Genomic DNA, 19,746 nt, shown 5'->3' with positions numbered 1-19,746 from the left:
ATGTGTCGGGATTCCGGCTGTCTAGATCCTGCTGTGGGGATCCCGACTGCCAAAATTTCGTATCCAACCCACTGTAAAAGCTAAAGGCCTGATTTAACGATGTATGTAAACCTGATGGTTTTCGTACTGTACATCTCCAGTGTTACAAGATCTGTACATGTGCAGGTCTCCTTCTGCGTGACTGCTCAGAGCCCACAAGCTTCAGCATTATTGGGCTGCCTTCATTCCCAGAATCCGGGTGACATGTCCACTTCATTTTCTGGGAGTGGCGAGGCCAGTGTCTGCGTCTTCCAATGCAGATTTACTAGCCTTGCAAGCGTACAAGAGGCAGCCATTCTGAGTAAGCCGCCATCAGTGATCCAATGCTGCGTCTTCGGATCTGAGATGCTGGAAGGAGGATTCTTTTTCCTTCAGCATATTTTCGCAGAGCAACTGCGTCCAAAGACACAGCTTCTGTGCAAAAGCTTCTAAATCTGAATCAGACACGAAGATTTAAGATCTGTTTAAAACTGAGTATAATTGTATTATGATGATGGTCCGTCCTAACAACAGAAACAGAGCTGTAATCAGCACAAACCACATAACGCACCCCTGCGGGCTCCGACTGCACTGCCATCCTTTATAAACACCCCTGATATCAGAATGGGGGTCTTTTGAGGCTATCCCGAGAGTATGTCTCTGTGTTGTATCGAGCGGTTAAGAATTGTTGACTGTTGCAAAAATACACAATAGAACTCTCCTCCTATGATTTACTCTCCCCCTTTCCTTTGTGCTGACAGAACGGGGTCTTCTGAGCATTTTCCCACTTTCCCTGTCTCTATCTAGCACTGCAGTTTCCTTTATCTGTACTACTGAGCAGAACTATAATACACAGGGGATTAGTGCAAGCAGCATTTACCTGCCACACAGCTCTGCTCCTGCATGACAAATGAGAGGTTTTACACTGCTGCCTGTTTATCTCTAACGCTTATTTTCTGTCTGTCTGCAACCCCCCCCCCCCCCCCCCTTCCATTAAATACCTCTCTCTCTCTCCTTTCCCTGGGAAGTACCATATTAGAGCGCTAGCTCGTCAAACTACTTTTACATATTCCGTTATATACTATATTACTATACTTTACACTGGCATTTCATTGCATTATTTCATATTACAGGTTGAGTCTCCCTTATCCAAAATGCTTGGGACCAGAGGTACTTTGGATATGGGATTTTTCCGTATTTTGGAATAATTGCATACCATAGTGAGATATCATGGTGATGGGACCTAAATCTAAGCACATAATGCATTTATGTTACATATACACCTTATACACCCAGCCTGAAGGTCATTTTAGCCAATATTTTTTATAACTTTGTGCATTAAACAAAGTGTGTCTACATTCACACAATTCATTTATGTTTCATATACACCTTATACACACAGCCTGAAGGTCATTTAATACAATATTTTTAATAACTGTGTATTAAACAAAGTTTGTGTACATTGAGACATCAAAAAACAAAGGTTTCACTATTTCACTCTCACTCAAAAAAGTCCGTATTTCGGAATATTCCGTATTTCGGAATATATGGATATGGGATACTCAACCTGTAATACATTATGCCAGGGGTTCTCGAACGCGGTCTTCAAGGCACCCCAACGGTCCAGTTTTTACGTTTATCCATGCTTGGTCACAGGTGACTTAATTATCACCTCAGTCAATTTGATTTAACATCTGTGCTGAGCCATGGATATACCTAAAACCTGGACCGTTGCAGTGCCTTGAGGAGCGCGTTTCAGAAACCTCTGCATTATACTGTAAACCCTACCTGGCCTCTCCTTGTTAATATGAAATTCACTGATGAAGATTCCACACTCAGATTGCCCAAAGTCACAAAGCCCATGTAGGGATAACCAAAGACGACATGCAAAGCCCTTGTAGGGATCATCTAAGATGGCAGTACCCCAAGTTACAGTGGGCCAGATGTACTAAGCCTGAAAAGTGATAAATTTCACAGTGATAAACTGCCAGCCAATCAACTCCTAACTGCCATGTTACAGGCTGTGTTTGAAAAATGACAGTTAGGAGCCGATTGACTGGTACATTATCACCGTGATATTTATCACTTTTCAATGCTTAGTACATCTGGCCCAGTATCTCTCAAATCTTTAGACCATAGAAATACTGACAATAATAGTTATCATCTTAAAGAAAGAAACAAGGCATGGTATCCAAATTACATCAGACTGGCGCAAAATGATTTCTGGACTCACACAGTTGATAGCTGTATTCTATGGCTCCTCCGCCTTTGAATTCACATAACAAAATAAAAACCTTCCAACAAAAACACTTAACTTGAAAGTATCAGTTTTAATGGTATAAAGCAGTGGTTCTCAAACTGTGTGCCATGGCACCCTGGGGTGCCTTGGATTGGTGGTCCGGGACCAATTCAAATTATTCATGGTTTATGGTTAATATAGTAGACAAAACCAGTGCTGGTGGCTGCCAGTCATAAAATATGTGGATAAAGAGAAGCAAATCTTGTCCGGCACCACATAATTGAACCTAATGTTTTTTTCTAAATTTATCAATAAGAACCTTTTGGCCTAAGGGTGCCGTGAAAAGAATTCTGAAACTCTAGGGCACCATGATTCAAAAAAGTTTGTGAACCACTGGTATAAAGCATTATTTAAAATAATAATACACTCGTTATACAGTATGCACTCCTATCTTTGTTTGGGGGAGATGTACTAACAGGGCCGGATTAACAATGGGGCTGATGGAGCTGCAGCTCCAAGCCCACCCTCAAAAATAGGCCCACAGCATCTGCAAATGTCTATGCTGCTGTAAACAGGAAAAAGTTTTTTTCCTGCTACTGCAGCCTCCAGCGCCTCCCACGGCCCGCCCCCTCTGGCATCACCAACAACAGCCGGACCCCCTCACCCCCCAGCCGCAGTGCCGATCAGTGGCACATGCGGGGAAGCTGAGAAACCAAGTCTTTTTCATGTTCAGAGCCCACAACTGTAGCTCCGCCCCCTCGCGGCATTAGGCCACGCCCCCTTGCGGCATTATGCCCGCGATCTGCGTCCCGCTGCTGGCAGGTACCCCAGTGGCAGGAAGGGAGATGGAGACAACATTACTTTTAGTCATAACTGAAGGAGCTTCTTCAGGCTTCCCAGCAAAAGCCCTGCTACCAGGACAGGAACTCTATTGAGCAGTACTGCAAAGTGCAAATTAATTGTTGCTCTGCAGTTTCATCCTCTTCTCCCAAGGAGAGGACCGGTGTATGATTGGTGTGTGGGGCCGCTTGTCATCTGTGGCCCCATCTACCTCACCCACGCGTCCTAACTTAATGTACTTTGCCTAGTGTGGTGCGGCCGCCGGCCGCTAACAGGAGAAGAGGTCCTGCCCCCACACCACCCGGCTGTCAGGAAGAGGAAGAGGTCTGAATGCCAAACTCTGCTGACGTCATCGCGCGGACCTTGGAGGAAGAGACGGTGCGGCCGCGGTGGATCCAGCAGGATTGGTGAGTAGAAGTCTTCTTTAATCTCTCTGTCCTCTGCCTGCAAACGAAGTGCTCTTGTGATAGAGCAGTACTATCACTCCCCCCCCCCCCCACATCACCACCGCCTGTGAGTAACAGACACTGCTGTGCGTTGTAATGTGAGTAATGGATGCCTCTGTGTGATGTCATGTGAGTAATGGACGCCTCTGTGCGGTATAATGTGAGTAATGGATGCCTGTGTGCAGTATAATGTGAGTAATGGATGCTTCTGTGCAGTGTAATGTGAGTAATGGACGCCTCTGTGCGGTGTAATGTGAGTAATGGATGCCTCTGTGCGGTATAATGTGAGTAATGGACGCCTCTGTGCGGTGTAATGTGAGTAATGGACGCCTCTGTGCGGTGTAATGTGAGTAATGGACGCCTCTGTGCGGTGTAATGTGGGGTAGCGATGCCGCTGTGCAGTGTAATGTGGGGTAGGGATGCCGCTGTGCTGTGTAATGTGGGGTAGGGATGCCGCTGTGCGGTGTTATGTGGGGTAGGGATGCCGCTTTGCGGTGTAATGTGGGGTAGGGATGCCGCTGTGCGGTGTAATGTGAGGTAGGGATGCCACTGTGCGGTGTAATGTGGGGTAGGGATGCCGCTGTGCAGTGTAATGTGGGGTAGGGATGCCGCGATGCCGCTGTGCGGTGTAATGTGGGGTAGGGATGCCGCTGTGCAGTGTAATGTGGGGTAGGGATGCCGCTGTGCTGTGTAATGTGGGGTAGGGATGCCGCTGTGTGGTGTAATGTGGGGTAGGGATGCCTCTGTGCGGTGTAATGTGGGGTAGGGATGCCGCTGTGTGGTGTAATGTGGGGTAGGGATGCCGCTGTGCGGTGTAATGTGGGGTAGGGATGCCGCTGTGCGGTGTAATGTGGGGTAGGGATGCCGCTTTGCGGTGTAATGTGGGGTAGGGATGCCGCTGTGCTGTGTAATGTGGGGTAGGGATGCCGCTGTGCGGTGTAATGTGGGGTAGGGATGCCGCTTTGCGGTGTAATGTGGGGTAGGGATGCCGCTGTGCAGTGTAATGTGGGGTAGGGATGTCGCGATGCCGCTGTGCGGTGTAATGTGGGGTAGGGATGCCGCTGTGCTGTGTAATGTGGGGTAGGGATGCCGCTGTGCTGTGTAATGTGGGGTAGGGATGCCGCTGTGCTGTGTAATGTGGGGTAGGGATGCCGCTGTGCTGTGTAATGTGGGGTAGGGATGCCGCTGTGCAGTGTAATGTGGGGTAAGGATGCCGCGATGCCGCTGTGCAGTGTAATGTGGGGTAGGGATGCCGCTGTGCTGTGTAATGTGGGGTAGGGATGCCGCTGTGCGGTGTTATGTGGGGTAGGGATGCCGCTTTGCGGTGTAATGTGGGGTAGGGATGCCGCTGTGCGGTGTAATGTGAGGTAGGGATGCCGCTGTGCGGTGTAATGTGGGGTAGGGATGCCGCTGTGCAGTGTAATGTGGGGTAGGGATGCCGCGATGCCGCTGTGCGGTGTAATGTGGGGTAGGGATGCCGCTGTGCAGTGTAATGTGGGGTAGGGATGCCGCTGTGCTGTGTAATGTGGGGTAGGGATGCCGCTGTGCGGTGTAATGTGGGGTAGGGATGCCTCTGTGCGGTGTAATGTGGGGTAGGGATGCCGCTGTGTGGTGTAATGTGGGGTAGGGATGCCGCTGTGCGGTGTAATGTGGGGTAGGGATGCCGCTGTGCGGTGTAATGTGGGGTAGGGATGCCGCTTTGCGGTGTAATGTGGGGTAGGGATGCCGCTGTGCTGTGTAATGTGGGGTAGGGATGCCGCTGTGCGGTGTAATGTGGGGTAGGGATGCCGCTGTGCTGTGTAATGTGGGGTAGGGATGCCGCTGTGCGGTGTTATGTGGGGTAGGGATGCCGCTTTGCGGTGTAATGTGGGGTAGGGATGCCGCTGTGCGGTGTAATGTGAGGTAGGGATGCCGCTGTGCGGTGTAATGTGGGGTAGGGATGCCGCTGTGCAGTGTAATGTGGGGTAGGGATGCCGCGATGCCGCTGTGCGGTGTAATGTGGGGTAGGGATGCCGCTGTGCAGTGTAATGTGGGGTAGGGATGCCGCTGTGCTGTGTAATGTGGGGTAGGGATGCCGCTGTGCGGTGTAATGTGGGGTAGGGATGCCTCTGTGCGGTGTAATGTGGGGTAGGGATGCCGCTGTGTGGTGTAATGTGGGGTAGGGATGCCGCTGTGCGGTGTAATGTGGGGTAGGGATGCCGCTGTGCGGTGTAATGTGGGGTAGGGATGCCGCTTTGCGGTGTAATGTGGGGTAGGGATGCCGCTGTGCTGTGTAATGTGGGGTAGGGATGCCGCTGTGCGGTGTAATGTGGGGTAGGGATGCCGCTTTGCGGTGTAATGTGGGGTAGGGATGCCGCTGTGCAGTGTAATGTGGGGTAGGGATGTCGCGATGCCGCTGTGCGGTGTAATGTGGGGTAGGGATGCCGCTGTGCTGTGTAATGTGGGGTAGGGATGCCGCTGTGCTGTGTAATGTGGGGTAGGGATGCCGCTGTGCTGTGTAATGTGGGGTAGGGATGCCGCTGTGCTGTGTAATGTGGGGTAGGGATGCCGCTGTGCGGTGTAATGTGGGGTAGGGATGCCGCTGTGCTGTGTAATGTGGGGTAGGGATGCCGCTGTGTGGTGTAATGTGGGGTAGGGATGCCGCTGTGCGGTGTAATGTGGGGTAGGGATGCCGCTGTGCGGTGTAATGTGGGGTAGGGATGCCGCTGTGCGGTGTAATGTGGGGTAGGGATGCCGCTGTGCGGTGTAATGTGGGGTAGGGATGCATCTGTGCAGTGTAATGTGGGGTAGGGATGTCGGTTTAATGAAAGTAACGAACGTCGCTGGGCGCGGTCATAAATAAATCTATCTACACACAGGGATGGGGGAGATCTACTAAGCCTTGAAAAGTGATACATTTCATGGTGATAATGTACCAGCCAATTATCTGCTAACTGCCATGTTACAGGCTGGGATTGAGAAATGACAGTTAGGAGCTGATTGGTTGGTACTTTATCACCGTGAAATTTATAACTTTTTAAGGCTTAGTACATCTGGCCCAAATAATTATCCAGTAAAGGAGCGCAGCACACCACACTCATTTATTTTAATTTAAAACCACTCAGTCTTGACTCAGCCGCTGAGGTTACCATACCACAAACAGACTGAGACCTCCCGCAATCAGCGCCAGGTGAACTGGAGCTATTGGTTACAAGGGGCTTCCTATTCTGAATGTGACCACACAGACTGATCCCTCCCAGCAGACTTCGGTCAAGCGGTCACACTCGGATTAGGACAGCCCTATTATTTGAGCAGCATCACACTGTTCCTGCAAGTTACTGCCCCCCATACATCAAGGCTGCAATTCTCCAAACCGTCGGCACCGCCGATCTACCGATCAGCGATCCATTGAGAAATCGGGGAAATGACATGTTAAAAAAATACCTGATTTGCCGATCCCGACTGTTTTTTAGTAGGGAAGTGTGAGGTGTGTCCAAACTGATGGCTAAATGTATTATACATGCCACTCTAACACTTCCTGCTTCACATGATTAACGAGGCGACGCAGGAAGTGACATCAACAAGATGTATTAACATCTTGTCTGCCTAGTGCTCCCTCCTCCGGCGATGTTCCACTGAGCACACAGCGCATCAGCTCAGTGCTGACGCGCTATGTCTCCCTGCCCGACCAGCTCCACTGTACATGCGCAATATCTCATACTCACACGTGATCCCTTACGCAGTCCGGAGCCGGCACCCGCCACAGCCAGGGACAACTCTATCCCAGCTGCAGTGCCGATATGGACAGGGGCTCTATCTGAGCTATAACGTGCGCTGATTCCGCTTCTCCTCCATAATGGAGGGTAATACATTTACCACTATAATCTAAACTGCAGTGTAGAAATGAAGCTGTCCAGTATTAGTGGTATACACCCAAATCTAAATCTCTCTGCACATGTTGTATCAGCCCCACGTGGTTTTGCCCAGTTGTGTTCTTTTTGCCTTTGCTTACAACTCTGAATCTGCTGTTACTTCTGCCTGAATGACAGACTGAGTGACACCACCACTTCCATATGCTGTTTGAGTCATTGGACGGGCACCAGAGCATGTTGGTAAAATACTGAGGTGTGCCGGAAACGCTGTGACTGGTTTTGGTTTTGTCATTTTTCTAAAAATTGACAAAAACTAGAATCACATAATTTGGGCATTTTTTTTGTTCCCAGAGTATTACTAACCTCAATAACATTCATTTAATTTTATTAATAAATCATAGGTTGTGTTTTTTGTGTTGTTTTACTTTAGACAGGTATATGCTTAATTTAAGAAAAGAGGAGAAGGAGATTGAAGTGGGTAAAGGAAGTTGGGTAGCTATGCCCTCCTTGGTGCTAGTTGCACCTCACGGCACAGACCACACCCCCATATCAGTAGTCACACCCCCTGCGGCAGCCCACAATAGGCCCTTTATAAATTTCAGCTCCAGGCCCATCAGGACCTTAATCTGGCACTGTGTACTAAACATTGGAGGGTGATAAAGTGGACTGAGATAAGTACCAACCTATGAACTCCTAACTATCATGTTGCAGGCTGTGGATCAGATGTATTAAGCCTGGAGAAGTGATCAAGCAGTGATAAGTGGAAGGTGATAACGCACCAGCCAATCAGCTCCAATATGTAAATTGACAGTTAGGTGCTGATTGGCTGGGGCGTTATCACCTTCCACTTATCACTGCTTTATCACTTCTCCAGGCTTAACACATCCGCCCTTATTTTGAAAAATGACAGTTAGGAGCTGATTGGTTGTTTATCAGATTGGTTGGTTGTTTCTCTCTCTCTCTCTCTCTACTTTATTACTCTCTGATGCTTAGTACATCTGTCGCTTTAGCTATAACAGAACATGAGAGGTGATGACGTAATATCACGCAGTGTAGCATGAAGGAGGAGAGACTGTATTAGTTTATTGGAGTTGAATAACTGATGAACACTGATGAACAGTTGCTCAGCTCACTGCTGATGTCAGGGTAAAATCTCTATAAGTAAAAATCTCATGGGGCATATATGACTCGGCCAGAATGCTTGGCGCTCAGATGATTTAAAAGAAGTCACCTAGGTCAAAACTATAATTAGACAGCTGTTACTGTTACAGGGGGTACTAATATTCACCAAAGAAAATCAATTTAATTTCGGCAAAACTTAATATGCTGACATAGGGTAGATAGCTTTAATTATAAATATAATATATAGCAATAACGCACTGCTCGGCATTTGTCTGTCTTAGGCCTGGTGGATTATCCATTTACAGAGCACAGTTCTTTGTGGTGAAATGAATCGAAAAGCTAATACTGCCTTATAGACATCTGCTCCTAACACTGAACATGAAGACAGATGTCCAGCAAGCATACAATAACATTACAATATTACACACACCGCACAGCCATATGGCGGACCAAGCAAGGTCACTATAACACAGGAGCAGCTCGACATTTATAAACATAAGACCTAATTCTCAGTGGTTAGCAAACCCTATGTTTTACCGTCAGTCTGTGCTTGCGTCTAATCCGCACTGCGCAGGTGCCGCAATGGTCTTGTGATGGCGGTCACTGAGAGGATTTATTAGCAAAGTGACTGACAGTCAGGGACCGTTTGGGGGTGGTAACCGGAAGTGTCAGCAAAAACGCAGGCGTGTTGTGACTGCAAGCCCGTTCACAGCTGCAATGGCTCCGGCGTCTAACTACCTGCATCCATGTTGCGTGACCATAATAGGCTACTCTGCGGTTTAATAACAGACTGATCTGCCACCAAAGCTGCATCTCTGTACAGGGAACTGCAAAGCTGCTGGTAGGCGTTTCACTACAAATCCAGACGGCTGCTGCATTTGTTTATCTTTGCACAGTATCTGCATACAAAGATGCAAATACATTAGCATATGTCTCTGAATCAGCCCCATAATCGTTAATTTGACAAGTTTATCTATAACCTAATGCTGCAAGAGACAATTAAATGGATACATTTCTGTATATACTGTATATATAAAGGAGTCTAATCAGAACAGAGGGCGTAATTCAGGTAAAGTCACAAAGCGGCTATTGTTCGCACATTGGTCAGTGTTTTCTGTGCATGTGCCTGAGCACAAGAGTGTGAATTGCACTGGTGGTCACACCAAGGAATTGATTGCAAAGTGAGTGACAGGAAGAAAGGTTTGGCGGTGGTAATGGGGAGAGGTCGGGTAAACGCAGGTGTGTCATGGCCGTTCAGACAGTGCTTTCTGGGTGTGCATTAATTTAATTAGCAGTTGTGATCTTACTTGCTACTAGGGAGCCCTCTGCATCCCTAGAGAGCAGCTCAGCCTGCACGTCTACAGAGGCACTCAGACTCTGCCACATGACCTGATTTGCGCTGATGGTAATGATGTATCAGCAGTTGTACGGCGTCTGATGGAAATGATGAGACAGCAGTGGGCATCCCTATGATCAGGGTAGCGTCTGCCCATATTAGCATATAATCGCAATTGTGTATGGGGAAAAAAGCAGCAGCAGCAAGAACATTCATATCTGGATAAGGCCCAGAGTGTCAGACAGTCTAACTGCATCTGAGAGACAGACTAAGCAAACAAGATGACGTATTTATTTATAACTAGCTATTTATATATAGCACTCAGACGTTCCACATGACTTTACAGGCAATATTCATTCATTCTTGGCCGGAGCATTATAAGGACTGAGAGAGCCCATGTACTATGGGGGTCATTCCGACCTGTTCGCACGCAGCGGCTCTTCACTGCAGTGCGAACGGGTAGGAACTGCGCATGCACGGCGGCCGCAATGCGCACGCACGTCGTTGCCCGGCGACAGCCGTTGCCGTCAGCGGCCAAATGAAAGAAGAAAGTGATCGCTAGCGCGATCGCAAGAAGATTGACAGCAGGGAGGCGTTCCAGGGCATCTACTCACCGTTTTCTGGGTGTGGAGATCCGAATGCAGGCATGTCCAGGCGTTTGGAGGGCGGGTGTCTGACGTCAATCCCGGGACCTTTGTCGCTGGATCCGTCGCACAGGGTAAGTAGGTCTTGTTTTGCAGGAAACTTTTTTAGCATAGCAGGGCTGCACAATCGATCGCAGCCCTGTTATGCTAAATTACACTCCCACATAGGCGGCGTCAAGTTGATCGCACGAGCAGCAAAAAGTTGCTACGTGCGATCAACTCGGAATGAGGGCCCATCCAGCTGCCTACGCTGGATTCAGCGTAGGCAGCACAGGGCCCCCTTGACTTAAGGGCCTGTGTGTTTGTCACACTCCCTATTATAAATAATTTACTGTTCGCTGAGCCAGTGGAGCTCACAGTCTATAATCCCTACCACATGGACACTAGCATTCACTTCTGGTTAAGATACCAGTATGAACTTGGAGTGTGGAGTACACAGAGGAAAGGAACCCCATGCAGACATACACAAATCAAGCCATTGTTGAGATTGAACCTATGACCCCAGTGTTATGTGGCATCAATGCTAACCAAATGCCACTAGTCTGCCCATCACATCTGGACAGCAGTAGTTTGTCAGAGCCTGATTTAAAGGGTCAAAACGCACAGCTCATAAAGTACACAAGGGATTTCCCTATTCCCTGTTTGCTGAGTTATTTTTTTTTTTACTTTCTGGTAATTAAGCCCATTTTGTTAATCATTGCTTTCCTAATGATTGTTGCAGGAAACAGAGCAGTCCCCACGGTGACAGCTGCAGGTGATGCTGAGAAATGACAGGCACATACAACATGATACTCCAGATAAGATTTTTGACTAGTGGAAAAGTTCCAGTGACACAAGCGGAGTAGAGGCAGAGGTCACAGGATGACAAATGTCAGCACTGCAAAGTGTGTCATTATGTCTGTCACAGAGGATGCTAGCAGTTCCCATTGCAGCACTGCTGGAGAACAAAGGGATGGTGGTTAGTCACTGATAATGATGTCTTGTCCATAAGGGCAGTGATCTACACATGGACCCATAAGTACATAACTCTATTATTTTGTGTAGGTATTAAGTCAGGATTGTGTTACAATAAACATTAATTAAAAGGGGTCTATTAATCATGTAGAGCTGCGGTAATTAGCATTATGTATCACCATAGCTTGTTGTACTGCCGCTATTTACAATACTGTAGGTACTCTGGCATACCTCCCAACATGACCCTCTCCAGGAGGGACAGAATGCTCTGCTCCTGGACTTCCCTCTTAAATTATGATTGGCCTCACCTGTGCTGAAACACCTTTCTTATCCATGAACCTGTTCAAAAACAGGTGCCGGCAATTATAAATGAAGAGAAAAGTCCAGAAGCAGAGCATTGTGTCCCTCCTGGAGAGGGTCATGTTGGGAGGTATGCTCTGGGAATATCGTCGAAAACATCTTTCCCCCACAAGGTATATTTTCCTATTCTTCTGCAGCCTAACACAGCTGGCAAAATGTTTAAGTGATGAGTGTTACCAGCAAACGTCCACACATGCACGTAGTTGTTTGACCTGACAGGTATTGGTTTACTTGCATTGCTGGTCTCTACTGCCAAGTATTGCATGCTAACCAGCAGCAAAATGCCAAGCTTTGCATTTCTTGTTAAATTGCCTTAAACTGCCTTCCCCCTAGAGGCCTATGGGTATATTTACTAAGGTGTGAGGTTTTTTTTAAATGAAGATGTTGCCCATAGCAACCAGTCATATTCTATTATCTTCTAGAAGCAGCTAGATAAATGTTAAGTGGAATCTGAGTGGTTGCTATGGGCAACATCTCCACTTCTAAAAAAACTCATACTTTAGTAAATATACCCCCTACTGAGACGTTGTTACAGAGCGGATGTTAGGGTAAATCTGGATACACACTTTTACGATCGGGTTCGCACTCCGATCAGCAGAGCAGTGTGTCCCCAACTTGACCTGCTGTGAGCCTCCTCACAGCCCCATACAAACTGTGCTAGAAATAGTCCAGTGTGTACAGGCTTCTATTGGATTGGGAGGACGGCCTGACACATAAGATGTGACCTCCTGGTTCAGGCCTTTGCAGTACAGTTGTAATCGTCAGCTCATTCACCCGATATCAAGTGATAGGGCCATGGATTGTATAATGTAGGTGCGTACCAGTATCTGGCTTTAGGTCTTAAGCTCGGAACACTGACTATACAATTACTGGGCCAATTTGCCAATAATAGGAAGAACGACCAAAGTTATTATATAGTGTGTACTAACAATATTTTCGCCGTTTCGGCTATATTTCTGAAAAATCTTGCCCACATATACAATCGATTTTCCAATCTGTCATCCCAAACAAAAAATTGTGGTCACTCCCGATATCGACTAGTGTGTGTGCATTCTCAATAATCTGCCCATATTTCCTTTGTGTACTTGTCACTATGTTATCCTCCTTGTGGGCGGACATATGGAAATGCAGTGTGATGTGGTCCAGCCGACCCAAAAAAAATCTGACAGTGTGTACCTAGCTTCAGGAAACTCCGATGTTTCCAAAATTAACCCTTTCATACATGTAGCAAAATGCAGCAATAGCCATTCTCCAGAGAAAAGTGCTATTTTCATTTCTTATCGATGCATAATAAATATACGTCAAGTTTTTAGGATACATGGGAAATTGGGTCTCAAGATGACTGCAGGTGATAAGAAGATGAGACTTGTCTTTTAAAAATATAAGTTATAGTCCTTTATGGGCTCTCCCACACTTGTCTGTCTTTTAAAAATATAAGTTATAGTCCTTTATGGGCTCTCCCACACTTGTCTGTCTTTTAAAAATATAAGTTATAGTCCTTTATGGGCTCTCCCACACTTGTCATATTGTAACTGTATTCACCATATTAATTTACATGGGAATCCACAATCATGCATAGTAGTCACAGACTGATGCTCCGGATTCATATTTCTACGCAAACTCAATGGTATACGTACAAATCCGATGGTTGGGGGTCTGCGTATGTGCAGAACGGGTGATTGACATGATTGGCATGCTGCTGCATTTGTGAGGGGTGGCACCCGGTACCATTCTTCAAAATGGGGAGTGGTGCCCGTCGTTTTGAAACCGTGACAGATCCAGGGTCTGTGTCATCGGATGCAGATTCCTGGACCTGGGTGTCCAGATCTGATGGCCATACTGAGTAAACTATAGCTTACACAGACCGGCCGGTGCCTAAAACCATTGGGATGGTTGCGATAGTGATTCAATGGTCACGATGGTTGTCTGAGGCTGCATCCGCCGCACTCGTATGCTCGCTAATGCAAACAGGAAACGTCTATCGCTTACAGATGCCTCCTACTGCGTTAATATTTTAATGACATGGAACTGCACAGCTGCAATTCCTTACATACATGAATCAGGCCCACTGGCATGTGGTACACAGAAGCATCACTACAGGGGTGCGGGTAGCACCGGTGTGTCACCCGCTGAGGGGTGACACCAAAATGCCGGTTCCTGCTCAGGAGCGAGGTGCTGCACTGCAGCATTATGTGCAGCACCTGGCTCCTGTCGCTGTGTAGGAGCTGGCAATGCAGCCACAGCAGTCTCCTGGGGCAGCCCGCAGCTCCCGGACCCAGAGAGTGACAAAAACGGGAGTTCTGGGCACAAAGCCCACTCCCACCAAGCCACAAAATTATCTTCAAGTCACAATAAGTGGATCAGTTATAACTGGCAGCTCAAACCAATGGAGTTGAGCGTGGTTTGGGGTGTGGCTCTTATAGGATGCATAGGGCCCTAATATTAATGATGGTGACGCTTGCTGCAGTCATTGTTTCTTTTTATTTGCTGTCCAGTCTGCTACCTCATATTTACCGGGTTTCATGCCAGGATCTGGGCTGCAGGAGGCTACAGCTGCTGAGTATACTTATTCTTACCATTATTAGAGTCCTTAACCATTAGGCCAACATATTTTCCCATTTATGAACACGCAATCTTTACGGTAACAAAATGTGTTTTACCTTTAGTTGCGGCCGGTTGTGTCTTTGTGCATGTGTTATATATTTTAATTCACCACACAAGAATTTCCTCTCTGAAATACTGGTATAGTGTCTCACTTACTCTTACAGCTCTGGGAGGCTGGTCCTTTCGCTAAATTCTCCTTAATGTCTTTAATATATCACTCATACCACTTAATTAACAGAACTGTCTCTCCTTATACTTATCTTTAAATTCATCCATGCAAAACACAATGTTCAGCTTATTGTAAGGAAGAAGAGAAGTATTTTTAATTAAAGGGCTCATGTTTTTTTAATTGAGCTCTTGGGACTAATATGCCAAAAAATAAACATAAAAAGATATACAAAAGTGGTGATTTTCAGGTTTAGCAGCACATGAGGGGACCAGGTTTCCCGTGATATCCCTCAGCAGGAGGCTCCTGAGCTAATTGTACATATCAAACGAGTAAAGTCACATTACACACATGTATAATATATATATATATATATATATACAGGGCTGCCAAGAGAAATCCTGGGCCCCGGTACAACAACTTTCTGGTCCCCCCACCCTCCTGGAGGGAGTGTGACCACAGCATGCAGGAGGCATGGCCACACCTCTTTGGGGCGTGTCTAGCACATGAGAAGCTCCCACTGACAGGAGCATGGCATGCCCCCCAGCTAGGGCAGTAGAGAGCCTGGCTGGTCCCAGGTACTTTTCAGGGGGCATGGCCAGTCAAAGAAGGCATGGGCCTGGGCCCCTCCATCAGACCTGAGGGTAATTTGTACCCTCTCACCCCCTCAATCGGCGCCACTGTGTGTGTATATATATACATATATATATATATATATATATATATACATACACACACTGTATATTATATATATATATATATATATATATATATATATATATATATATAGGGGTGGACCCAGAAGAAAATAAAAGGAGGGGCACCATGATGGGGGAACGGTGGTAGTTATATTTACATGCACCTAAGGCACGTGTGCTCCCAGATAAGGGGTGTGGTATCACAGGGGGCATGGCCTCACAGAATACGCCCTCAGGTAATTATTGGCTGTAGGAGCGCATCCTGGTTTGTTGCCAATGTTTCACCCTGATGAAAAGGCTGATTGGGCCTTGGAATGTTGGTCACCTGTTCCATTAGTTATGGGAGCTTGGAAGGCACTCCAGCACAATATAATTATTATAGTTTTTAGTTGGTGGTGGCAGATGCAGCATACCTTGTTTTGGGCACTGCATTGAGACTCAGACTGCAGCCCATCTTTGATTAGCAGAAGCAGCCAGCTGGATCTCCAACAAGCAGCATAAGACTTCTGCAGGACAGCTCTGTCACAATCACATGGGCCACCTTCTCAAAGCTGAGCTGAGTTTGACTGCACCTAGCATGGTGGTAAAGGAAGGAGGAAGTGCTGGGAAACTGTGCGGTGCAGTGAAGGCTAATGAAACCTTCTGCGCCGTCATAAGTAACAGTCTTACTCGATGCTGGCATTTGAACCCCGCACCTGGGCTGGACTCTGGCTGGCTGGCAGTGGGGGAGGTAGGTTGCAGTGTGAGCAGGGGGAGCCTGAAGCTGCAGCTCTAGCATCCCCATTGGTTACCAAACGGATTTGCTGAGAGAGCAGGGGCGGGTCCTAGTGCCTGACGGCTCTTTTATCAATCTGACTGATGGAAATAGCAGTCAGAAAAAGAAATCAGAAACGACAGGGGGTGCACGGGCCCGAGTGCCCCCCCCCCCTGGATCCACCTATGCCTGTATACAGTGTCTTTTTTACTTGTGTCTTTCACCAGAGCATTTATATCATTTCGACAGAGTTGTTAATTTACACTATTGAGTATGGCACAAACTGCTTTGTGGGTAATCCTGCATCCAGTGCCTAGAGCGTATACTCAGGGACATACATAGGCAGGGGTAACACACCATTTCCAGAGGAAGGTTTCCAAATGCTTGCACGAGGACTCCTATTTGACAATTACTACAGCAGTAATTTTATCACCGCAATACCTATTCTTTTATCTCAGGATGGTAGTTTCAGAGTAATATCATTAAAACTGGATACCAAAACACCTTACTGACAGCGCCTAAATAATGGATCAGTCTACCGAAATGCAACCGCACCTGAGCGCTGCCGAAAATAGGCACTGTGCGTGTGCCTATGGATGCAGTAATTGAAAAGAAGGAAAAAAAATCGGCTGCGCTTAGGGTGCTTTACAAATGGGTATAGATCATGGAGAGTTGACAAACTTCTATGTAGAGTGGATTTATTATGATATAAAATACATCAACAACAAATAAAATAAATCATGTACAACATAATAAATAAATGACTATACTCTAAAACACCATTATATAAACACACAGTATCAATCGAGATCTATGTATAATGTTCCCCTGATTCAGGGTTAGGGATTGATACTTATTGACAATTGTCACAATGATGGAACTTAAGTAGTTACAATTTAACTCTGCAATGTATTATGGCTAGGAATAGATGGAAACAGCAAAGCTTTTTCTCCAATACTCGGAGACAGAAAGAAAGGGCCCAGCGGTCGGCAATTAAATAAATAGTATACCGTTTTACCTCTCCTATGGGCTGGTACGATCGAGCGTCCTCGGTACAGTCCTGTATTGAGCCCACCGTGTGATGTTTGAGGAGAGAGATTTTTTTATGAAGAAGTATTTATCCAAAGATACTGTTTAAATTTGTAAGTCCCGGATGCAGGATAATTACCTGTGTTTTACCGGGTGGTCTTCTGTTTGCCGGCGGTCGGGCTCCCGGCGCTCAGTATACCGGCGCCGGGAGCCCGACAGCCGGAATACCGACAATTATTTTCCCTCGTGGGGGTCCACGACCCCCATAGAGGGAGAATAAAATAGTGTGGCGCGCGTAGCGCGCCACCGTGCCCGTAGCGTGGCGAGCGCAGCGAGCCCGCAAGGGGCTCATTTGCGCTCGCCAAGCTGTCGGTAAGCCGGCGGTCGGGCTCCCGGCGCCGGGATGCTGGTCGCCGGGAGCCCGACCGCCGGCCAGCCGTAGTGAACCCGTTTTACCTAGGGCTGGTGGAAATCCTTTTAGTGCCCTGAGCATAGGTGTTAACACATCTTCCAGGACATCAAAGGATCACACGCTGTTGCCGTTAATTGCGGTGAAGATTCACAGGTGTGATACTGACCAGAGCCGTTGCACTGGTTTATATGAGACTGAAGCGCTGTCCCACGGCCAAATAGCCGTTTAGATGATGCAGGCTGGCGTTGTCTCACAACCAGGTATAGCTGTAGGATGGTAATACGGGCTATAGTTTTCCCACTGCCGGGGACGGCTGTCAAAGCTGGCGATGTCTCGCGGCTAGTTGCAGCCGTCAGATGCCGTTCAGAGATAGCAATAGCCGCCGTGCAGACTGGAGAACTCTCCACTAAGGGCAGAGTTCCTTGGAGCTGTAGTGCTGGTGAATCAGAGTCAAAAGGGGAGGAGCCTTTTTTCCTTAATATCATTAAAAAGATGTTTTATTCTTTTAATTGTTTAAATGAATTAATTTTTTTTCTCTTTTTTAATAATTGACAATTTTGTCAATAAATGCAATCTGCACCTGTGCAGAGTGGGGCCCGGGTTATTCTTAACTGGCATAAATACAGTACTGACATATTACTTTCTCCTCCGCCCCCCAGCTGTGCTACTACACAACTGGGGTTACCACCATTTAGTTTGCTTCTGGGTCCCTGGTATGAACTCATGCCGCTGTCTGGGGAGACAGGCAAACACACAAAGGGGAGTAAGAGACAATGGGCGGGATGTACTAAAGCTAAAAATGCGGCCCAAACTATGAAAATCCAGTTTTCTGAGTTTTGGCCGCATTCCCGTATGTAGCAAGTTCCAGAATGCTTTGACCCGTTGTTACCCAATAGCAGCCAATGGTCTTCTTTTTGCATTGTCCCTGAGAGGGATCAAATCAGATCCCTCCCAGCTCCCCCCTCCCCTGACAGGCGCATCACTCTGCGCACCAACAGGACTCCTGGGGCCTAAAATCTTAACTAATTGCATTTCTAGGTACATACCAGCATTATTAACCAAGTGGCGGGGTGTATCCCATTGTGGATGTGTTGCCTAATACATCCCACCCACAGGGGGGAGATGTATCAAACCTTGTAGAGAGATAAATGGCATATTTCTTAGTATCACTGCGATACTAAATTAAATATACTGCTGGTATTAAGACTGTTGGCCAGATTAAATTGCATTATTACCACCTCAGAGCCATGATCTCTTAGGCTGGCCATAAAGGTGTATTTTGCATTCCAGAATTAACAGTCAGGCTAAATGACTGTCTTGTTTGGCTAGTACTTAAGCTCTCTCCAAGATTCGATACATCTTCCCCAGAAACGGGGAAATAGGAAAAAGCAGTCATGAGGAGACAAGACACACATAGTGGAGAGAGATATGGTGGATATACATTACTATGAGTGGGAGGCAGAAGCATACATAGGGCAACAAAGGGAGAATAAAACAAACCCATTTCTATTCAAAGCAGGGAATGAGGAGAATCATCTGGGGCAGTCTACCCTCTTCCATAGTGCACTGACTTCCTGCCATCTCATCAGAATGGAGACACCTGCTGCTCATAGTTACATTGTTCCAGTCAGAGTGCTCAAGATTGTACATTATGTAACATGTTGATGAAGACAAAACCCCCCAGCTTCTGTCACTGCTGGATGCTGCGACTAACAATCGTTTCATTACAGTAAGAGGCATGTGACGCTCACCTGGGTAGTGCTTTGTGTCTACGGTTCAATACTAATGATAGGTTATTTTTACTTTAGGGAGGAATCTGAATTGTGCACAAAGGGTGTGAGCTGCCGTTGCAGGGGTGTTGAAACACCAGAAACAGCACGGCATCTTGCACCCCTCGCGGCCCGCTCTCACTGCGATTTCACACAATTTTGTGCACAGCCCTATGTGGCTGCGAGCAAAACTGTACAGGTCTAAGCTGCCGTAACTAACTCGCAGGGGCGAGAACATTGCCTGCAAGTGGAGTCCCCTCTTTGTGGTTAGGTTATGGTTTGTATGTTCTGGCTCTAGTGTTTCTGTGACTCTAGAGAAAAAGAAATTGCAGTAAATGTAGCAGTTTCTCGGCTGCTGAAAGCACTAGGTAGGAATTCTGTATGATATACTGGCAGACGGGATGCCGGATGTCAGTATAACGACAGCGGCATCCCGTCTGGCGGAATCCCGGCAGCAAGTCCCCTCGCGAGCTTGCTGTGCTCACAACGCTTTGGGCCAGGTGC

The 19,746-nt window shown here is 47.1% G+C and overlaps 1 protein-coding gene across 3 annotated transcripts in view; it reads right to left on the bottom strand.

Moving 5' to 3' along the window:
• EPHB1 (EPH receptor B1) overlaps nt 1-19,746 on the bottom strand; it is a 336,049-nt gene that overhangs the window by 203,050 nt on the left and 113,253 nt on the right. The gene's annotated exons all lie outside the window — the stretch shown is intronic.

This window comes from Pseudophryne corroboree, chromosome 4 (assembly GCF_028390025.1).
Source record: "Pseudophryne corroboree isolate aPseCor3 chromosome 4, aPseCor3.hap2, whole genome shotgun sequence".
In the NCBI taxonomy this organism is placed as follows: domain Eukaryota; kingdom Metazoa; phylum Chordata; class Amphibia; order Anura; family Myobatrachidae; genus Pseudophryne; species Pseudophryne corroboree.
This window is presented reverse-complemented; position numbering and strand designations above follow the sequence as displayed.